Source organism: Entelurus aequoreus, linkage group LG15 (assembly GCF_033978785.1).
Source record: "Entelurus aequoreus isolate RoL-2023_Sb linkage group LG15, RoL_Eaeq_v1.1, whole genome shotgun sequence".
Lineage (NCBI taxonomy): Eukaryota > Metazoa > Chordata > Actinopteri > Syngnathiformes > Syngnathidae > Entelurus > Entelurus aequoreus.
The window spans coordinates 4,075,374-4,099,900 of NC_084745.1; the positions used below are offsets into that span (position 1 = coordinate 4,075,374).

The window sequence follows — 24,527 nt, forward strand, 5'->3', positions numbered from 1 at the left end:
GTTCCAGAAGTATCTACACCTGTCCCTGTTCCAGAAGTATCTACATCTGTCCATGTTCCAGAAGTATCTATGTCTGTCCATGTCCCAGAAGTATCTACATCTGTCCCTGTCCAGAAGTATCTACATCTGTCCATGTTCCAGAAGTATCTACATCTGTCCCTGTCCAGAAGTATCTACATCTGTCCCTGTTCCAGAAGTATCTACATCTGTCCCTGTTCCAGAAGTATCTACATCTGTCCCTGTTCCAGAAGTATCTACACCTGTCCCTGTTCCAGAAGTATCTACATCTGTCCATGTTCCAGAAGTATCTATGTCTGTCCATGTCCCAGAAGTATCTACATCTGTCCCTGTCCAGAAGTATCTACATCTGTCCATGTTCCAGAAGTATCTACATCTGTACCTGTTCCAGAATTATCTACATCTGTCCATGTTCCAGAAGTATCTACATCTGTCTCTGTTCCAGAAGTATCTACATCTGTCCCTGTTCCAGAAGTATCTACATCTGTCCCAAGTATCTACATCTGTCCATATTCCAGAAGTATCTACATCTGTCCCTGTTCCAGAAGTATCTACATCTGTCCCTGTTCCAGAAGTGTCTACATCTGTCCATGTTCCAGAAGTATCTACATCTGTCCCTGTTCCAGAAGTATCTACATCTGTCCATGTTCCAGAAGTATCTACATCTGTCCCTGTTCCAGAAGTGTCTACATCCGTCCATGTTCCAGAAGTGTCTACATCTGTCCCTGTTCCAGAAGTATCTACATCGATCTGATACCAAGTAGTTACAGGATCACACATTGGTCATATTCAAAGTCCTCATGTGTTCAGGGACGTATTTGCTGACTTTATAAACATTATAAATAATATATAATATATGTAAATATATATATATAAATAAAATAAAATAAGATGTTGTGATGCCAAAAAATATCGATGTAATCATAGTAGTATCAACTAGATACGCTGTTGTACTTGGTATCATTACAGTGGATGTCAGGTGTAGATCCACCCATGGCGTTTGTTTACATTGTGACGGCGGTGAGCTATTGTATCCTCCTACGCTGTGTAGTGTAGCATGTTTAGCTATTCCTCGTCCTCCAGTGATAATGCTACGTGTAAAAAACTTACTTTATTTGTCGCCACGGAGGCCAGGATTAGTGATTTGGAAGTAATCCTGAGGGTGTTTCAGTGTTATAACTTCACCTTTATCTTTACTTTTTACACCAAAATGCATCCATTCTCCCTTTTCTGTCTCCACGCTGTGTCTGCTTGTAAGTACTCTGTGTGTGTGCGCTGCCCAACATGCTCCTTGCTTGCAAAACCAGCAATGTCACCACGTGACGTGACGCGCCCCGATGCCCAGGAACCGATACTTTTCAAACAGAGTATAATACTGTTTTTAATTCATTAGTACCGCGATACTATACTAGTACCTGTATACTGTACAACCCTAATTAAATATATATATATATATATGTACTGTATAAGCATATGTACATACACATATACCGTAATTTCCGGACTATAAGCCGCTACTTTTTCCCCTCGTTCTGGTCCCTGCGGCTTATACAAGGGTGCGGCTTATATACGGCCTGTTCTTCTCCGACACCGACGAAGAGGATTTCGGTGGTTTTAGTACGCAGGAAGAAGACGATGACACAATGATTAAAGACTGACTTTTCATATACCGGTAGGCTGGTTATTTTGATAACGTACAGGCGAGGACTTTGTATTACTTTGCACCGTTGTATTATTTGTACTCTGCACGAATGCTGCTCGCCATGTCAAAGATGTGAAAGTTTGATTGAATGATTGAAAGATTTATTGTTAATAAATGGGACGCTTTGCGTTCCCAAACAGTCATCTCTGTCCCGACAATCCCCTCCGTGGTAGCAGGAACCCCTATATACTACGCTAATTACACATCAAAACCCTGCGCCTTATAGTCGGGTGCGGCTTATATATGGAGCAATCTGTATTTTCCCCTAAATTTAGCTGGTGCGGCTTATAGTCCGGAAATTACGGTAAACATATACATATATACTTCCTTTTTCCAGCAACAAATGTGTGTTCCTACTTGCGACTACAAACTACAAATTCATTTAAAGTTGCATTTTTACTTTACCTTTTGATGTTTACAGCATCCATTGTAATCAATTATGCAAACTGATGTCATCCATCAACGTCTGGCAACTTGTATGACAGTCAATATCTACCTTCCTTACTGGGGAGTTTGGCAACCCTGGAAGAGAGATCAGGAGAGAGTGAGGAGGCAGATGCAGAAGACATTCTAATCGAGAAGAAAGATGCAGAAGATGAGACAGAAGAGCCAGCACAGAAAACCGTGGAGATGATTTTTATATCTAATGTGTGCTTAATTAAGACGAGCGTTGGGAGTCCAGAGTGCAGGGAGAGCCACACCAGGTGAGGACATCAGTCTTAAGTATAAATCCACATTAAAACAGGACAAATCGGTGCTAAAAAAGTCATTTTTCCCCCCCGAATGCATCATCAACTCTTGTCTTTCCCTGCAACTTGTCAGGCCTTCTTCCTCTTGCTGATGTTGGAGCACTCAGAGTCTCTGTGAGCGTGGCCATGTGCTGCTCACTTTGTCACTCTGCTCTCCCCCGCTAACACAATAGCCGCGTTTACTGTAACATTGCCCCTAGAAATGCGCAAAACATAAAAATGTCTATTCAAGTTTAGTTTAGTTTAGTTTATTAAGGATCCCCGCCGTCGGCAACCCGCGGCTCTAGCGCCGCCCTAGTGGCTCTCTGGAGATTTTTCAAAAATGTATGAAGAATGGAAAAAGATGAGGGGAAAAAAAATCAATTTTTTTGTTTAGTATGGTTTCTGTAGGAGGACAAACATGACACAAACCTCCGTAATTGTTATAAATCACACTGTTTATATTAAATATGCTTCACCGATTCAAGTATTTGGCGAGCGCCGTTTTGTCCTACTTATTTGGCGGTCCTTGAACTCACCGTATAGTCTGTTTACATGCATAACTTTCTCCGACTTTCTAGGACGTGTTTTATGCCACTTCTTTTTCTGTCTCATTTTGTCCACCACACTTTTAACGTCGTGCATGAGTGCACAAAGGTGAGTTTTGTTGGTGTTATTGACTTGTGTGGAGTGCTAATCAGACATATTTGGTCACTGCATGACTGCAAGCTAATCGATGCTAACATGCTATTTAGGCTAGCTATATGTACATATTGCATCATTATGCCTCATTTGTAGCTATATTTGAGCTCATTTAGTTTCCTTTAAGTCCTCTTAATTAAATGTATATCTCATGACACATGTAATATGGCTTTTAATTTTTTGCAGCTCCAGACAGATTTGTTTTTGTTTTTTTGGTCCAATATGGCTCTTTCAACATTTTGGGTTGCCGACCCCTGGTCTAGACCGCAGTGGAGACTATTCTTCCTGGGGGTCCAGGCATGAAAACATCACACAATCACAAAACAAAAGATGACAATGCAGGACAACATGATCAATAATAAAGTGTTGTAATACAAAAATAGCAACAACAAAAAAACAATAACTTGGAGTTCACATGATAATGTTTATACCAAAGATAAAAAGAGCAATATAGAAATAGATGTATATTTTTGCAAAAATAAAAGAAAGAACAAATGGCCTATAATAAACACATTAGTGTACCAAAGACAAACAATAAGTGACGAAAAAGTACAATCCATCCATTTTCTATCAATCAATGTTTATGTCGAGTGGATCTAGTTAATAGTGTGAGAGTCCAGTCCATAGTGGATCTAACATAATAGTGAGAGTCCAGTCCATAGTGGATCTAACATAATAGTGAGAGTCCAGTCCATAGTGGATCTAACATAATAGTGTGAGTCCAGTCCATAGTGGATCTAACATAATAGTGTGAGAGTCCAGTCCATAGTGGATCTAACATAATAGTGAGAGTCCAGTCCATAGTGGATCTAACATAATAGTGTGAGAGTCCAGTCCATAGTGGATCTAACATAATAGTGAGAGTCCAGTCCATAGTGGATCTAACATAATAGTGTGAGAGTCCAGTCCATAGTGGATCTAACATAATAGTGAGAGTCCAGTCCATAGTGGATCTAACATAATAGTGAGAGTCCAGTCCATAGTGGATCTAACATAATAGTGTGAGAGTCCAGTCCATAGTGGATGTAACATAATAGTGAGAGAGTCCAGTCCATAGTGGATCTAACATAAAAGTGTGAGAGTCCAGTCCATAGTGGATCTAACATAATAGTGTGAGAGTCCAGTCCATAGTGGATCTAACATAATAGTGTGAGAGTCCAGTCCATAGTGGATCTAACATAATAGTGTGAGAGTCCAGTCCATAGTGGATCTAACATAATAGTGAGAGTCCAGTCCATAGTGGATCTAACATAATAGTGTGAGAGTCCAGTCCATAGTGGATCTAACATAATAGTGAGAGTCCAGTCCATAGTGGATCTAACATAATAGTGAGAGTCCAGTCCATAGTGGATCTAACATAATAGTGTGAGAGTCCAGTCCATAGTGGATCTAACATAATAGTGAGAGAGTCCAGTCCATAGTGGATCTAACATAAAAGTGTGAGAGTCCAGTCCATAGTGGATCTAACATAATAGTGTGAGAGTCCAGTCCATAGTGGATCTAACATAATAGTGTGAGAGTCCAGTCCATAGTGGATCTAACATAATAGTGTGAGAGTCCAGTCCATAGTGGATCTAACATAATAGTGTGAGAGTCCAGTCCATAGTGGATCTAACATAATAGTGTGAGAGTCCAGTTCATAGTGGATCTAACATAATAGTGAGAGTCCAGTCCATAGTGGATCTAACATAATAGTGTGAGAGTCCAGTCCATAGTGGATCTAGTTAAGAGTGTGAGAGTCCAGTCCATAGTGGATCTAACATAATAGTGTGAGAGTCCAGTCCATAGTGGATCTAACATAATAGTGTGAGAGTCCAGTCCATAGTGGATCTAACATAATAGTGTGAGAGTCCAGTCCATAGTGGATCTAACATAATAGTGTGAGAGTCCAGTTCATAGTGGATCTAACATAATAGTGAGAGTCCAGTCCATACTGGATCTAACATAATAGTGTGAGAGTCCAGTTCATAGTGGATCTAACATAATAGTGTGAGAGTCCAGTCCATAGTGGATCTAACATAATAGTGTGAGAGTCCAGTCCATAGTGGATCTAACATAATAGTGAGAGTCCAGTCCATAGTGGATCTAACATAATAGTGTGAGAGTCCAGTCCATAGTGGATCTAGTTAAGAGTGTGAGAGTCCAGTCCTTAGTGGATACCAATGAACCCTCCCTGGGGGTGGGTGGGTTCATTGTCATCTTTTTGGGTTGAGTTTTTTCTTGCCCTGATGTGTGATCTGAGCCAAGGATGTTGTTGTGGCTTGTGCAGCCCTTTGAGACACTCATGATGCAGGGCTATATAAGAAAACATTGTTTGATTGATTGATTGATTGATTGATTGATTGATTGATTGATTGATTGATTGATTGATTGATTGATTGATTGATTGATTGATTGATTGATTGATTGATTGATTGATTGATCATACAGGTCACAGCACGTAAATGAAGTATTATTGATGATTACTGAACGTATTCTTCAAGTGACTTGGGTTGCTCCTATTAGCTACAATGCTAGCCACCTACAATTAGAATGCATCAATGAATAAGTGCAGTTTCCTTTTATGTCATTCTTCTAAAATTGTTCTTTGAGTGCAATAAGAAACATGATTCCTGTATCACACACTTTTCTGTTCAAATAAAGCCAACCATGACATTTGTTTGCGGTCCACTTTATTAGGAAAAGTACTGAAATACATTTTAGTATCAGTACTGATAGCAAAGTATTGGTATCAGTACTGATAACAAAGTGTTGGTATCAGTACTGATAGCAAAGTGTTGGCATCAGTACTGATAGCAAAGTGTTGGTATCCGTACTGATAGCAAAGTGTTGGTATCAGTACTGATGGCAAAGTGTTGGTATCAGTACTGATAGCAAAGTGTTGGTATCAGTACTGATAGCAAAGTAGTGGTATCAGTACTGATAGCAAAGTGTTGGTATCAGTACTACAACACGACTTGAGCTCATTAGCACTGTAGTTTGTTTGACTGAATAAATAGTCAAGTGTGTTGTGTTTGTGTACAGCTTCACGGCCGCCGTGGTACTATTTATACTATTTATTGCACAATAAATCCCTTTGTAAAGATGTTGACATGTTTTGTTGACAAAATCCTGGCTCTTTCACGGAATTTGCAGCGAAGGCAGACGACTCAAGTGAGGACAAAAGAATGTTCAAAGAACTTCTTTAAATAAGATCTGAAAATAAAGCATGCGGCGTCACACCTTGGATAGTCCTTTTGAGATAACACAATTGAAGTAAGACTATCTGGACACGGCCACTTAATATGCATTTCAAATGTTCTAAATGGTAATATCAAAATAAGAAGAGCAATTTATGGCGTGGCAGATTACATCTCTTCTCTTTCGGAAGGTCCTGCAGAGAGGAATTGATAATTAAGTAAAGAAATGAAATTATGTGATCTAATTTGATATCAGATGTCTATATTAGCTCAGCTGTAGTTATTCTAATGTTACAGACTCCAAGGACGGCGCCTCCACTCTCCAAATGGAAATGTGAGACGCTTGGAAGAATTGAGTTACAGCTGTGATTTATTAGCATGAAACAATATGCTAATGAGCTCAAAGCAAGTTTGTTCTTTATCAATTAGATACTTTCATGCCGGCTGAAGAGAGATCAGAAACATTTCAGCTCCACGAAGCACCAGAGTTGGATTCTGGGAAGACAAAAGAAGGCAAATAGATCTGTACCATAACTCTAACATAATAGTGTGAGAGTCCAGTCCATAGTGGATCTAACATAATAGTGTGAGTCCAGTCCATAGTGGATCTAACATAATAGTGTGAGAGTCCAGTCCATAGTGGATCTAACATAATAGTGTGAGTCCAGTCCATAGTGGATCTAACATAATAGTGTGAGAGTCCAGTCCATAGTGGATCTAACATAATAGTGTCAGTCCAGTCCATAGTGGATCTAACATAATAGTGTGAGAGTCCAGTCCATAGTGGATCTAACATAATAGTGAGAGTCCAGTCCATAGTGGATCTAACATAATAGTGTGACAGTCCAGTCCATAGTGGATCTAACATAATAGTGAGAGTCCAGTCCATAGTGGATCTAACATAATAGTGAGAGTCTAGTCCATAGTGGATCTAACATAATAGTGTGAGAGTCCAGTCCATAGTGGATCTAACATAATAGTGTGAGAGTCCAGTCCATAGTGGATCTAACATAATAGTGTGAGAGTCCAGTCCATAGTGGGGCCAGCAGAAGATCATCTTGAATGGAGACAGGTCAGCAGCACAGAGACGTTCCCAACTGATGCAAAGATGAGCGGTCCACCCTGGGTCCCAACTTTGGACAGCTAGTGCCGCATCTGTACCCCCCCCCCCCCTCTCCACGGAGGAGAGGGGAGCAGAGCAGAAAAAGAGACGGCAGATCAACTGGTCTAAAAGGGGGGTCTATTTAAAAGCTAGAGTATATAAATTAGTTTTAAGATGGGACTTAAATGCTTTTACTGAGGTAGCATTTCTAACTGTTACTGCTAGAACATTCCAGATTACTGGAGCACGAATAGAAAACGCTCTATAGCCCGCAGACTTTGTTTGGGCTCTAAAGAAATTACAAAAATAATGTCCACATAAATTCCATCAGAGGAGGTACTGTTGGTGTTTCAGGGTGTATTTGTTCACAATACCGAGGACTTTCAATTAGGATTTTCACTTTAAATTATAGCTTTTGATGGCTTCAGAGAATCCTAACTCCTTTTCCTCTATTTATTATAGTCTGAAATGTTGTCCAGTTCTGATAAAACTCCTGGGTGATATTTCTAAGGTTCATAATATCCAAACTCTCACTTGTATATCTTCTTTTTGTTGTCTTGACACGAGCATGTTACCTTGAGGTGTTTGTGAGAACTGATATGTCAGCGATACTGTCGGCCTTGAAAGAAAAGAGAGAAGAATAGAGAAACCTTTGAACTGGCGGTGGAGCTCGTCAACATATCGGCGGCTTCCTCAAGTGGTGAAAGAACAGGTTAAAATAGGAATATTTACGATAATAATGTATCAACTATGGTAGGCAGGAAGCAAAGATTGCAACTCACTGAAAAATGTACTTTGCAGCATCTCAGAGCTTTCAATCCATCACTACTGGACTGTTGGGTTTGTCTTAGAAGACGACTCACAACTCATCCAAGTAGATCTAGTCTTAGACTTAGATTGGTCACAATCTAAGTCTGACTAGACGTGACCAATCTAAGACTAAATCTGACCAATCTAAGTGTAAGACTAGATGTGACCAATTTAAGTCTAACTAGATGTGACCAATCTAAGACTAAGACTAGATGTGACCAATCTAAGTCTAAGACTAGATGTGACCAATCTAAGACTAAGACTAGATGTGACCAATCTAAGTCTAAGTTTAGTTCTGACCAATCTAAGTCTAAGTCTAGTTATGACCAAACTAAGTCTAAGACTAGATGTTACCAATCTAAGTCTAAGACAAGATGTGATAAATCTAAGTCTAAGACTAGATGTGACCAATTTAAGTCTAAGTTTAGTTCTGACCAATCTAAGTCTAAGTGTAGTTATGACCAAACTAAGTCTAAGACTAGATGTGACCAATCTAAGTCTGACTAGATGTGACCAATCTAAAACTAAGACTAGATGTGACCAATCTAAGTCCAAGACTAGATGTGACCAATCCAAGTCTAAGACTAGATGTGACCAATCTAAGACTAAGACTAGATGTGACCAATCTAAGTCTAAGACTAGATGTGACCAATCTATGTCTAAGACTAGATGTAGCAATCTAAGTCTAAGACTAGATGTAACAATCTTAGTCTAAGACTAGATGTGACCAATCTAAGTCTAAGACTAGATGTGACCAATCTAAGTCTAAGACTAGATGTGACCAATCTAAGTCTGACTAGATGTGACCAATCTAAAACTAAGACTAGATGTGACCAATCTAAGTCCAAGACTAGATGTGACCAAACCAAGTCTAAGACTAGATGTGACCAATCTATGTCTAAGACTAGATGTAGCAATCTAAGTCTAAGACTAGATGTAACAATCTTAGTCTAAGACTAGATGTGACCAATCTAAGTCTAAGACTAGATGTGACCAATCTAAGTCTAAGACTAGATGTGACCAATCTAAGTCTGACTAGATGTGACCAATCTAAAACTAAGACTAGATGTGACCAATCTAAGTCCAAGACTAGATGTGACCAATCTAAGTCTAAGACTAGATGTGACCAATCTATGTCTAAGACTAGATGTAGCAATCTAAGTCTAAGACTAGATGTAACAATCTTAGTCTAAGACTAGATGTGACCAATCTAAGTCTAAGACTCGATGTGACCAATCTAAGTCTAAGACTAGATGTGACCAATCTAAAACTAAGACTAGATGTGACCAATCTAAGTCCAAGACTAGATGTGACCAATCTAAGTCTAAGAATAGATGTGACCAATCTATGTCTAAGACTGGATGTGACCAATCGAAGTCTAAGACTAGATGTAACAATCTTAGTCTAAGACTAGATGTGACCAATCTAAGTCTAAGACTAGATTTGACCAATCTAAGTCTAAGACTAGATGTAACAATCTTAGTCTAAGACTAAATGTGACCAATCTAAGTCTAAGACTAGATGTGACCAATCTAAGTCTAAGACTAGATGTGACCAATCTATGTCTAAGACTAGATGTAACAATCTAAGTCTAAGACTAGATGTGACCAATCTAAGTCTAAGACTAGATGTAACAATCTAAGCCTAAGACTAGATGTGACCAATCTAAGTCTAAGACTAGATGTGACCAATCTAAGTCTAAGACTCGATGTAACAATCTAAGTCTAAGACTTGATGTAACAATCTTAGTCTAAGACTAGATGTGACCAATCTAAGACTAAGACTAGATGTGAACAATCTAAGTCTAAGAATAGATGTGACCAATCTATGTCTAAGACTAGATGTGACCAATCGAAGTCTAAGACTAGATGTAACAATCTTAGTCTAAGACTAGATGTGACCAATCTAAGTCTAAGACTTGATTTGACCAATCTAAGTCTAAGACTAGATGTAACAATCTTAGTCTAAGACTAGATGTGACCAATCTAAGTCTAAGACTAGATGTGACCAATCTAAGTCTAAGACTAGATGTGACCAATCTAAGTCTGACTAGATGTGACCAATCTAAAACTAAGACTAGATGTGACCAATCTAAGTCCAAGACTAGATGTGACCAATCTAAGTCTAAGACTAGATGTGACCAATCTATGTCTAAGACTAGATGTAGCAATCTAAGTCTAAGACTAGATGTAACAATCTTAGTCTAAGACTAGATGTGACCAATCTAAGTCTAAGACTCGATGTGACCAATCTAAGTCTAAGACTAGATGTGACCAATCTAAAACTAAGACTAGATGTGACCAATCTAAGTCCAAGACTAGATGTGACCAATCTTAGTCTAAGACTAGATGTGACCAATCTAAGTCTAAGACTTGATTTGACCAATCTAAGTCTAAGACTAGATGTAACAATCTTAGTCTAAGACTAGATGTGACCAATCTAAGTCTAAGACTAGATGTGACCAATCTAAGTCTAAGACTAGATGTGACCAATCTAAGTCTGACTAGATGTGACCAATCTAAAACTAAGACTAGATGTGACCAATCTAAGTCCAAGACTAGATGTGACCAATCTAAGTCTAAGACTAGATGTGACCAATCTATGTCTAAGACTAGATGTAGCAATCTAAGTCTAAGACTAGATGTAACAATCTTAGTCTAAGACTAGATGTGACCAATCTAAGTCTAAGACTCGATGTGACCAATCTAAGTCTAAGACTAGATGTGACCAATCTAAAACTAAGACTAGATGTGACCAATCTAAGTCCAAGACTAGATGTAACAATCTTAGTCTAAGACTAGATGTGACCAATCTAAGTCTAAGACTAGATTTGACCAATCTAAGTCTAAGACTAGATGTAACAATCTTAGTCTAAGACTAAATGTGACCAATCTAAGTCTAAGACTAGATGTGACCAATCTAAGTCTAAGACTAGATGTGACCAATCTATGTCTAAGACTAGATGTAACAATCTAAGTCTAAGACTAGATGTGACCAATCTAAGTCTAAGACTAGATGTAACAATCTAAGCCTAAGACTAGATGTGACCAATCTAAGTCTAAGACTAGATGTGACCAATCTAAGTCTAAGACTCGATGTAACAATCTAAGTCTAAGACTCGATGTAACAATCTTAGTCTAAGACTAGATGTGACCAATCTAAGACTAAGACTAGATGTGAACAATCTAAGTCTAAGAATAGATGTGACCAATCTATGTCTAAGACTAGATGTGACCAATCGAAGTCTAAGACTAGATGTAACAATCTTAGTCTAAGACTAGATGTGACCAATCGAAGTCTAAGACTTGATTTGACCAATCTAAGTCTAAGACTAGATGTAACAATCTTAGTCTAAGACTAGATGTGACCAATCTAAGTCTAAGACTAGATGTGACCAATCTATGTCTAAGACTAGATGTAACAATCTAAGTCTAAGACTAGATGTGACCAATCTAAGTCTAAGACTAGATGTAGCAATCTAAGCCTAAGACTAGATGTGACCAATCTAAGTCCAAGACTCGATGTAACAATCTAAGTCTAAGACTAGATGTAACAATCTAAGTCCATGATCATGAAGTGATGAAGTCTACTCAGATGAGAGACCAAACGTCTTCTAAGACCAACCAAACAGTCCAGTTGAAGGCCCTAAGACTATAAAGACCGGATGAATGAGAACCTTCATAGACATACTTTGCAGTCGTGTTGTCTATGTGTGGTACTAGAAGTCTGGATGCAAGGCCACATGAAAAGGGGGAGAGGTAAATGGAGCGAGGTGCGATGGCAGCAAGTCTCCTCTTCACTGCTGCCGCAGGTTGTTCTCCCCCCACTAAACTCCCCTTCCCGTTATTTCCGAGTGAAGCTTTCCCCTACGGGGGTCCCAACAGGCTGGAATAAAACAGGAGTGGATGCGAGGCGTCGCCATGGAAACTTGATAAGCCGGGAGGGGGAGGTACCTGGTGAAGCATGCGTCTGAAGGAAATAAATTGAATGCTGTGGAGGGGAAGAAGAGAAAAGAGGCAAGAGGGAGCGTGTTAGTGTGAAGTCACCTTTTATGTCGGAATTAAATATTTTGTCAGCGGCGTGTGGCACAGTGTTGCCTCAACCCCCCCCTCGAGAGACTGGGGGTTAAACGGCTGTCTGCGTTGTGACGAGTGCCCTCTGCGACGCCTTCTGCTGCGTGGTGACCACAAGATGCTTCTAGCCCCTCCCCCTTAACCTTTACCTCCACCTGCCACGGCTGTGACTGTCAGGCCATTACCTCGGCTTGTCTTGGGGGGGCTCGATTAATGGGCCGTGGGCTATCAAAGCTCAAAAGCCTCACACACGCCAGCGGATTGCCGAGCATCCTTTATGCCACCTAAATCTTTCATTAACCACCAATCTATCATTAATTATCGGCTGCAGGCTTTTATGGAGAGCTCGGGAGATTGATGACCGCCGGGTGGGGGAGGGGCTGGATAGTGAGGCAGGCGATCCATAATGACTCAGAACAAGGAGGATCCATCTTAACTTTTATTTATAAGGGGCTTGACTACTCACCAGAGGTGCTGTGTTGTTTATCTGTCTAGCCAAGCCTATTACATTAGTGCTCATGGCTGCCGGAGAACAGCTTTATCTTCATTGCCCGCGTCTCTCAGGGTCCATCTCCATATGTTTTTGGACAGCTCAATGATCATCTCTATTTAACGCCACGGGCTCCCCTCGCTGTCTTGGCCCTTTAAAAGAAACAAATTAATTCCCTTCTGAGGCAAAAGCCCTGTTCCGGCCAATATGTGCTTGCCTCGGAGTGTGTGTGCATCCTTGCCGGCTTGCAAGTCATGTATTTGGTTTACGATTCAGTCGCAGCTTCCTAAAAAACTGTTTTATGATATTTTTTTGTCTCAACCAATAATAAAACTACACACTCACTTGCAGGGTGTTTGTCTACCTCCATCTATCCATCCATTTTCCCAGACTTCCCTTTCCCCAGCCACTTCGTCCAGCTCCTCCCAAGGGATCCCGAGGCTTTCCCAGGCCAGCCGGGAGACATAGTCTTCCCAACGTGTCCTGGGTCTTCCCCGTGGCCTCCTACCGGTCGGATGTGCCCGAAACACCTCCCTAGGGAGGCGTTCGGGTGGCATCCTGACCAGATGCCCGAACCACCTCATCTGGCTCCTCTCCATGTGGAGGAGCAGCGGCTTTACTTTGAGTTCCTCCCGGATGACAGAGCTTCTCACCCTATCTCTAAGGGAGTGCCCCGCCACCCGACGGAGGAAACTCATTTGGGCCGCTTGTACCCGTGATCTTGTCCTTTCGGTCATAACCCAAAGCTCATGACCATAGGTGAGGATGGGAACGTAGATCGACCGGTAAATTGAGAGCTTTGCCTTCCGGCTCAGCTCCTTCTTCACCACAACGGATCGATACAGCGTCCGCATTACTGAAGACGCCGCACCGATCCGCCTGTCGATCTCACCATCCACTCTTCCCTCACTCGTGAACAAGACTCTGAGGTACTTTAACTCCTCCACATGGGGCAAGATCTCCTCCCCAACTCGGAGATGGCCCCCTTTCCCGGGCGAGAACCATAGACTTGGACTTGGAGGTGCTGATTCTCATCCCAGTCGCTTCACACTCGGCTGCGAACCGATCCAGTGAGAGCTGAAGATCCTGGCCAGATGAAGCCATCAGGACCACATCATCTGCAAAAAGCAGAGACCTAATCCTGCAGCAACCAAACCGGATATCCTCAACGCCCTGACTGCGCCTAGAAATTCTGTCCATAAAAGTTATGAACAGAATTGGTGACAAAGGGCAGCCTTGGCGGAGTCCAACCCTCACTGGAAACGTGTCCGACTTACTGCCGGCTAAGCGGACCAAGCTCTGACACTGATCGTACAGGGAGCAGACCCTTAATTAGCTATATGGCACGGCCAAATAATAATAATAGCGTTGCTGTTCTACATCACTGCCAACTACAACAACAGTAAACACTAGGGATGTGACGGTTGTGTAGATGCTGCGGTATTGCGGTTTCAATCGAACAAAAACTTGGTGATTGTGGTTTTTCCTGGCGCTTTAGCGTTTGTCAGGCCTGAAAACAAAATACCTCTCCCAGAATCCTCTGCGCAGAACGAGGCCGGCAAGGTTTGGGGCGTGGAACGCCGTCAGAAGGAAGTGACGTGTTCATAGTAGATAAAGACAAATTAATTAACTAACTTTTTCCTTGGCCTCAATCTTGACCCCCTCTCCAGGGGCCCAGGCTTAGACTGAAGATATATATTTTTTTTTTCTTACCTTCCCCCCTTCCCAGCATTTACCTGTTTCTCACCTTTTTTGTAAGGGGCGCCGGAAGTTGGCAGAGCCGTCAGGGATCCTGTTCTGTCTCCCTGTAATGTTTGATCCTGTTCTGTCTCCCTGTAATGTTTGATCCTATTCTGTCTCCCTGTAATGTTTGTCTGCTCTTGAATGGGATTGTGCCGAAAATCTTAATTTCTCCTCTGGGACTATTAAAGTACCGTAATTTCCGGACTATAAGTCGCTACTTTTTCCCCTCGTTCTGGTCCCTGCGGCTTATACAAGGGTGCGGCTTATATACGGCCTGTTCTTCTCCGACACCGACGAAGAGGATTTCGGTGGTTTTAGTACACAGGAAGAAGATGATGACACAATGATTAAAGACTGACTTTTCATATACCGGTAGGCTGGTTATTTTGATAACGTACAGGCGAGCACTTTGTATTACTTTGCACCGTTGTATTATTTGTACTCTGCACGAATGCTGTTCGCCATGTCAAAGATGTGAAAGTTTGATTGAATGATTGAAAGATTTATTGTTAATAAATGGGACGCTTTGCGTTCCCAAACAGTCATCTCTGTCCCGACAATCCCCTCCGTGGTAGCAGGAACCCCTATATACTACGCTAATTACACATCAAAACCCTGCGGCTTACAGTCGGGTGCGGCTTATATATGGAGCAATCTGTATTTTACCCTAAATTTAGCTGTTGCGGCTTATAGTCAGGTGCGGCTTATAGTCCGGAAATTACGGTATTTCTGATTCTGATCCTGAACTAGATCCACTCGACATCCATTGCACCGGTCGCCCCGGTCTCCTCCAAGGTTTCTCATAGTATCCCATTGGGTTGAGTTTTTCCTTGCCCTGATGTGGGATCCGAGCCCAGGATGCCGTCGTGGATTGTGCAGCCCTTTGAGACACTGGTGATTTAGGGCTATATAAATAATCTTTGATTGATTGATTGATTAAAATACAGGTGTGTTAGTCCAACTTTTCATAAATGAAGAATTAAGGTGTTTCTATGGGCTGTAGGAGGCTTATTTACTACTTGAGAAATCGGACTAATTTAGTGCATGGACACAGACTGACTGTTGGCCTCAGTTCTAGGAAGATCCACCTTTGGTCTTGTCAATAACATGACATGTTTTTGCATATTGTCACATTCTACGTGTCCGACTTTGTAGTTCAACATCTTTATGTGCTTGATCACAGCATGAACTTGTTATTCAGACGTAGAATTTTCTTGACAGTGTGTCAGTGGAGGGATATTCCAACAAAGAACTGGAATCAGACCTGGGATGACACGGTCGCAGGAAGAAAGACGGAGCCATAACAAGCCGGAACAGACGTGGAATGAACACCCCACTGGAACACTTCATCCCACATTGTCACGCTTTGTTCCCCCAGCAGTCTACTTGATATTTAGTGACAAAGACAAGATCTTAGCTGCTGCAACCCCCTGGACACCCCCCCCCCCCCCCTACCCCCCCAACCCCCCTCCACCAAGCCCCATCAACCCTGTGACATGCAGGCAGTCAAACAGACGCCTTCCCTCGCAGGCTGATGAAAGTCAGGTGAAATTTCAACAAACATCAGGTGGAATTTGCGCTGGCGAAGATTTCAAAGTCGCGCCAGGGTCAAAGTGGGGACCACAGCGGGAGAAAGGGGAATGGTAAATAGGCCTCCAGACGGACATGCAGCAGTTATATTATTTCACTCATGTCACGCCGGAATAGGGGGAAGTGGTCAGGTTTCATTAAAAATCTCCGAATGGGACAGTTGGCTGCACGCGTGATCGGGCCACCATCTCATCCACGGGTTGTGGGCAGCTCAGAGCAGCAGGTTATTGGAGGAGCTTGACAGCCAGTGACCTCTGTGTGTTGTTGCCTGCAGAGCTTATTATATGTTGTTGCACCGAGAGATCGCAAAGCTGAACCATCTGCCTCTTTAGTGGGAAGTCGCTGGGTAGAAACAGAAGCGCGGCAGAGCTGAGGAAACCAGTGAGTATCCGCCAGGGACGCTAACTGTGGAAGGATTTACCACCCGTAGCAAGTAAATCCTCCAGCTTTGCTAGATTCTAAAGTCAATTCAAGGTCTGGTCCAAAACTAAAACAGATAAATGAAACATTATTGAGCACTTATTTTACCCACTTTAGACATTATTTACACATCTTATTTTGAAAATGTTTTCCGGGCTATGTGCAATGCAATATAGCACTTTAAAGTTATATTTGATTTTATTTAGCGATTACTTTGCTTTAGAGCTCTCCTCTACTACTTGAATGTGAGTGAGTCTGATGGTGATCCTGACCTTTCTACCTGCATTATTGTAAATGTGTGGTCAGTAGAAGGTGTGTGTAACAGAGTTGGTAAGCTGCTGGGCTGCCGATTCAGGGGAGGTGTGAGCAAGAGATGACATAAATCATGGTCCCAATAACATTGCATCTAATAGACAATGTCTCATTTGTGGTGACATCTATCAAAATGAGGGTGGTCCCAAAAAGGAGGGATTTTTATCATTGACTGTGTGTCGCTTTTAAAAGTGCTCCCCCTCTGGCCAATATATGAAATAACAAGTGTGTATAAGAAATTGAAATGCACCCACTTTGGCCAAAATTAATTGAAAAGAATCAAATAAATATGTATATAAAGACATACTGTAATAACTAAGTAAATAATGAATGTAAAAAATTAATTACAAACAAAAAATTAAAAGTAAAAAAAAGCTTACCTTTTTTATATTTGCATAGTATGTATATATTATTAATGTTGTAAATACAAATCTTTATAGATCTAGAAAGGCTGGTCCTAAAGAGGTAGGCATTTTTCTCAGGTCTCAAGAAGGTAAGAAATACAAGAATGCGTGTGTGTGTGTGTGTGTGTGTGTGTGTGTGTGTGTGTGTGTGTGTGTGTGTGTGTGTGTGTGTGTGTGTGTGTGTGTGTGTGTGTGTGTGTGTGTGTGCGTGTGTGTGTGTCACACATGCATACACAAATATATATACATATATACACACATACATACACACACAAATATATATATAGATATATATATACACACACACACACATATATATATATATATATACACACAATATATATACACGCACACACATATATACAGTATATATACACACATGCATACACACATACATACATACATACATACATACACATATATATATATATATATATATATATATATATATATATATATATATATATATATATATATATATATATATATATATATATATATATATATATATATATATATATATATATATATATCCGTTTGGTCAGGAAAAAACATGGAGGCTATTTCATCCCTACAAGCCTGGGCTTCCCTGCTTTTCAGGGGATTTTATAAAATATATATATAACTTATATAAAATCCCCTGAAGAGCAGGGAAACCTGCGAAACAGGCTTGTAAGGATATATAGTCTCCGTGTTTTTTCCTGACCTAAGGAATATTCCGCACAACCCCGGTATTGAGCACTGTATAACAGATAAACCACAGTAACCTCGGCTATACATACTGTATACTGTTTATATGAAAAATATATTTTTAAAAAAAATATATGTATATATATATATGTATATATATGATAGGGCTATCAAGTGGTGAACATTTTTAAACTGTGATTAATCACAGTTAATCGCTGGTTTTTATTTGCTTGCATACTTAAAAATGTACTTGAGAAAATACCCCAATAATTGGGCACAAATGCAATTTGGTAGTCAGGATGTCATTCAGGAACGTTTTGTTAAATGTTTTTACTGAACTGCAAATCATTGTATTGCTCAAAACTTGGTGACGGAAAGTGTAGTAAAAATTAAGTACACATTTTGAAAATCTTTGCTGAAATATGAAGTGCATGATATTCATTGAATTAAAACAAGAAATAATCTAAAACATAACTGAGCTCATTACTGCTGAAGCGGACATGTATCTATGAGAATATGTAGAAGCTGCGGATGGTGTGTTTGACAGACAATCAGATGGAAAGGGGATACTGTATAAATCCACCCTTTAATGTAAATGCTGTACATTATTACTAAATTACTTCATAACACTGCTGTAGTTTTAGTGCTATTTTCAATTATGTTATTCATACAATATTTCTGAGCAAAAAGTTTGTTTTTCTTTTAAAAAAGCAAATTGTACATTAAAATTGTGCTGTTTGAGCGACCAAGCATCCAATAAACTCATTTCAATTGACTTTAATGGGTGACATTGATTTGACATACAACTGTTTTGAGTTAAGAACTCCTTCACAGAACCAATTAAGCTCATAGGTTGACGTACTACTCTACTAAAAAACAAAAACAAAATCAACTTTATTTGGATAGAGATTTCAATTTAGAACTAATTGAGAGTGGTTTTGTAGCTGTAGTTTACAACCTCTCAGTTGACAGGTTGCATTAAAGTCTCATTACGTTTGTTTATGGTCATACTATTGCCCGGTAGACTGGACTGAGTCCAGATGTGTGTGTTTGGACTGGAACCACACGAGGAGAAAACAACAAAACGGGAATCAGGCAGCTCAGCATCATGAAAACATCCTTCTAACTCAAATATTTCCAAGGAGAAATATTGAAAGTCAACTTGTCTCAGTCAGGAGGATCCTGGCACTTGCTCGGGTGAAGGGAAGGAAGCGTGGAGCTCTCAGCAGACACAATAGCAGAATTAGGATTCATGCTGCGTGGCTTTACAGCTACTCTTCTAAATGACTCCCTCCAGGCTGCTGTCAGCTGAGAAGCTCATAAGATGCCCACAGCTAATGTGCTCTTCACAGCATCCAAGCAGATGCTTATGATATGGATTATAATGGCAGGGAGTCAATAAGGCCCAGGTCCTGGGTTTGCACTGGATTAGCCCATTGTTCCCGGATTGCTCTTTTAATATTTCATTTTCTATGTGTTGTAGTGGAGGATGTATTCCCAGGGACCACTTACACCACTAATAAACCCAGAACACCATCAAACTTCACTTTCTACAGTCTAAATCTGGGGTGCCCAACGTGTGGCCCCAAGTTGTTTCGTTTGGCCTGCCAAAGGGTCGCTTCCCAATTCAATTCAATTTCCTTTATTTAACCAGGTGAAGGCTCATTGAGATTAAAATCGCTTTTTCAAGAGCGAACTGACAAAGAGGGCAGCACAAACAAAGTTCCAACCAAACAATACAACAGAACAACAGCCTGACAAAGAACTGACAAAGAATTGACAAAGAACTGACAAAGTTCACTGACAAAGTTCCCTGAAAAAGAACTGACAAAGAGGACGACACAAACAAAGTTCCAACAAGACAATACACCAGAACAACAGCCTGACAAAGAACTGACAAAGTTCACTGACAAAGTTCACACTGACAAAGAACTGACAAAGTTCACTGACAAAGTTCCCTGAAAAAGAACTGACAAAGAATTGACAAAGAACTGACAAAGAGGACGACACAAACAAAGTTCCAACAAGACAATACAACAGAACAACAGCCTGACAAAGAATTGACAAAGAACTGACAAAGTTCACACTGACAAAGAATTGACAAAGAACTGACAAAGTTCACTGACAAAGTTCCCTGACAAAGAGGACGGCACAAACAAAATTCCAACAAGACAATACAACAGAACAACAGCCTGACAAAGAACTGACAAAGTTCACTGACAAAGAACTGACAACAAATGGACAAAGAACTGACAAAGAGGAGGGCACAAACAAAGTTACAACAATAATTACAATAAGACAATACAACAGAACAACAGCCTGACATAGAACTGACAAAGAACTGACAAAGTTCACACTGACAAAGAACTGACAAAGAGGGCGGCACAAACAAATTTACAACAATAATAACAACAAGACAATACAACAGAACAACAGCAGTCATACCACAACAGGTCAAAAATAATTTAAAACAATTAAGTAATAATTCAATTTAAAAGCAAGTACATTTCCCAAGAGAACTGGTTTCTCGATCTTTTAAAATGGACCTAAACTCCCCCAGAGTAGAATACATATTCATACAAACCTCTTTCAATCGCTGATGGCACGGCCCCATGGTAACTACTTGCCATATATTCAACCTAACGGACTTCACTACCTTGGCGGTACGAGGCTAAACTCCTCACTCATGGTGCTACTATACGCTTAAAACCCCAGTTTTTAGCCTGCAACTCATTGGCACACTTTCACTTCGGCCCCTGGTGGCATGGAGTTTAGGCACCGCTGGTCTAGATAGTCAAGTTTGATCCGAGTATCTCATGAAACTGTCCAATCTCTTGGACAGTTTATATACCAGAATGTTTTAGCTTGATTATTTGTGGGGTTTGAATGTTGGTCAAACTCGGTTTTAGAACGAATAAAACACTCGTTGGTGACTGAGTCCCACATCTGCGGTCCCCTCCAAGGTTTCTCATTGTCATCCCATTGGCTTGAGTTTTTCCTTGCCCTGATGTGGGATCTGAGCCCAGGATGTCGTTGTGGCTTGTGCGGCCCTTTGAGACACTCGTGATTTGAGTTGAGTTGAGTTTGAGTTTATTTCGAACATGCAAGCATACAACATGATACATCACAATTGGTACAAAATGAAATGGTACAAAATGCGGCTGCGAGACTTTTGACAAAAACAAGAAAGTTTGATCATATATTACGCCTATACTGTATATACCTTTATATACATATATACATATATATACTGTATACCTATACTGGCTCACCTGCACTGGCTTCCTGTGCACTTCAGATGCGACTTTAAGGTTTTACTACTTACGTATAAAATACTACACGGTTTAGCTCCAGCCTATCTCGCCGATTGTATTGTACCATATGTCCCGGCAAGAAATCTGCGTTCAAAGAACTCCGGCTTATTAGTGATTCCCAGAGCCAAAAAAAAGTCTGCGGGCTATAGAGCGTTTTCTATTCGGGCTCCAGTGCTATGGATTGCCCTCCCGGTAACAGTTAGAGATGCTACCTCAGTAGAAGCATTTAAGTCCCATCTTAAAACTCATTGGTATAATCTAGCCTTTAAATAGACCCCCCTTTTTTAGACCAGTTGATCTGCCGTTTCTTTTCTTCTCTCCTCTGCTCCCCTGTCCCTTGCGAGGGGGAGTTGCATAGGTCCGGTGGCCATGGATGAAGTGCTGGCTGTCCAGAGTCGGGACCCCGGGTGGACCACTAGCCTGTGCATCGGTTGGGGACATCTCTGCGCTGCTGACCCGTCTCCGCTCGGGATGGTTTCCTGCTGGCCCCACTATGGACTGGACTCTCGCTGATGTGTTGGATCCACTGTGGACTGGACTTTCACAATATTATGTCAGACCCACTCGACATCCATTGCTTTCGGTCTCCCCTAGAGGGGGGGGGGGGGGGGGGGGTTACCCACATATGCGGTCTTCTCCAAGGTTTCTCATAGTCATTCACCGACGTCCCACTGGGGTGAGTTTTTCCTTGCCCGTATGTGGGCTCTGTACCGAGGATGTCGTTGTGGCTTGTGCAGCCCTTCGAGACACTTGTGATTTAGGGCTATATAAATAAACATTGATTGATTGATTGATTGAATTTTTGTAGGTCTATATAAGTAAACATTGATCGATTGATGATTGATTTCAGTCGAGAGTTTCAAATAAAAGTATTTTGCCCCAATTATTCTCTGTAAAACGCATTTGTGTTTTTTGGGGATGTCTGACATCCGTTCAGTCGAACAAAAATGGACTGAAGAGGGGCTCTTTTGCCCGGTAACAAAACAAATGTGTAACTTTTGTAAACGTAGCCAGAGGAAGCCTCCTTTTGGTGGCAGCAGCTACAGACCGTAAAGTGCAGGTAAACAGGAGATGTGAAAACTAGCACACAAATCAGCCGCATGCTACACCTGTTCACTCCAGGCTTTAAAGACCAGGTTGGGTGACAATTAACCGATGTGCCGTCCAACCAGACTGCGGCAATTAAACGGCATCCAATCAAATCTGCGTGACAGCTCGACGCCTTTCATCACAGCAGGGATCCAGACGGCTCCTTACGGCCCGCCTGCTCCCCCCCCGGCACCGTCTCCGACGTGGACTGGAATAGCTAATTAGCTGGCACCCCTTCTCAGGGTACCCACGCCACACCCGTACAGTATAAATTCCACTTGATCTCCTCGCTAGTTTTAATGCGCAAGCAGTCTTTAACTCCCCGACGCAGAAGAAGAAGAAGAAGAAGAAGAAGATTTAACAGAGTAGTTTGCTGAGCTTATTGCAGTGCAACTCCACTTCCATTCAGAGGATCTGTTTTTGACAGGATGGCTGTACTGTACCCGCCTGCCCTCATCTCAGCAGTTACCAGAATATTATAATAATAATAAAAAACACTTGTCATGTTGTTACCAGAATATTTGCAGCTTGATGGACTGAGCACCAACACTTCTATGGGCGGCCAGAAAGGATATCTCAAAGCAGACGTCTCCACTGTTCCATTTTTGTTGAAAGAAATCTATTAATAGCTTTTATTCCATGTTTTTTTGTTAATGCCAGTGGGGGAGGGTGTTTAAACTCACATCACTTCTTCCAACAAGTCTTAGTTCTACAACACAGTGGTGCCTTCTCTTAGGACTTTACATCAAATCAATGTTCCCCATTGAAATTAATTAATTATTGATTATTAATCCATTTCAGGTGCCCCCCGAAAAATGTTTTTAAAGGCCTACTGAAATGAATTTTTTTTATTTAAACGGGAATAGCAGATCCATTCTATGTGTCATACTTGATCATTTTGCGATATTGCCATATTTTTGCTGAAAGGATTTAGTAGAGAACAACGTCGATAAAGTTCGCAACTTTTGGTTTGGTTGATAAAAAAAAAACCCTGCCCCTACCGGAAGTAGCGTGACGTTGTCAGTTGTTCACTCCCTCATATTTTCCTATTGTTGTCAACGCAGCTAGAGCGATTCGGACCATTACCCCATTAATTTGAGCGAGGATGAAAGATTCGTGGATAAGGAACGTTAGAGTGAAGGACTAGAATGCAGTGAAATACATATTTTTTTTCGCTCTTACCGTAACTTAGGTACAAGCTGGCTCATTGGATTCCACACTCTCTCCTTTTTCTATTGTGGATCACGGATTTGTATTTTAAACCACCTGGGATACTATATCCTCTTGAAAATGAGAGTCGAGAACGCCAAATGGACATTCAGTGCCTTTTATCTCCACGACAATACATCGGCGAAATGCTCTAGCTACGAGCTAACGTGATAGCATTGTGCTTTAACTGCATATAGAAACAAAAAAAATAAACCCCTGACTGGAAGGATAGATAGAAAATCAACAATACTATTAAACCGTGGACATGTAACTACACGGTTAATGCTTTCCAGGCTGGCGAAGGTTAACAATGCTGTGCTAACGGCGCCATTGAAGCTAACTTAGCAACTTAGCAACCGGACCGCACAGAGCTATGCTAAAAACATTAGCTCTCCACCTACGCCAGCCAGCCCTCATCTGCTCATCAACACCCTTGCTCACCTGCGTTTGGCGGCCCGGAGACGTAGGAAGTCAAGGTGAGGTCGCCGGCTAGCGCGTCTGCTCTCCAACAAAGTCCTCCTGGTTGTGTTGCTGTAGTCCGCTGCTAATACACCGATCCCACCTACAACTGTCTTCTTTGCAGCCTTCATTGTTCATTAAACAAATTGCAAAAGATGTCCAGAATACTGTGGAATTATGAAATGAAAACAGAGCTTTTTGTATAGGATTCTACGGGGTACCATAACTTCCGTTAAACTGACTTCGTCACGCGCATACGTCATCATACCGCGACGTTTCAGCCGGATATTTCCCGGGAAATTTAAAATGTCACTTTATAAGTTAACCCGGCTGTATTGGCATGTGTTGCAATGTTAAGATTTCATCATTGATATATAAACTATCAGACTGCGTGGTCGCTAGTAGTGGCTTTCAGTAGGCCTTTAAAGTACTGGTTACCATTGCTGGTCGATGCCTATTAATACCAATCACACATACCTAATTCCCTCTGGCT

General features: G+C 41.1%; 1 long non-coding RNA gene across 2 annotated transcripts in view; it reads left to right on the top strand.

The window, feature by feature from the left end:
• The first annotated feature begins 3,011 nt into the window (after positions 1–3,011).
• LOC133630347 (uncharacterized) overlaps positions 3,012–24,527 on the top strand; it is a 50,452-nt gene continuing 28,936 nt past the window's right edge. The window contains exon 1 of one of the 2 annotated variants that reach the window (XR_009821234.1): positions 3,012–3,105. This is a non-coding gene — a long non-coding RNA (uncharacterized LOC133630347). Of the gene's footprint in view, positions 3,106–16,397; positions 16,519–24,527 lie in introns of those variants that run through there. The other variant, XR_009821233.1, reaches the window with a different exon arrangement.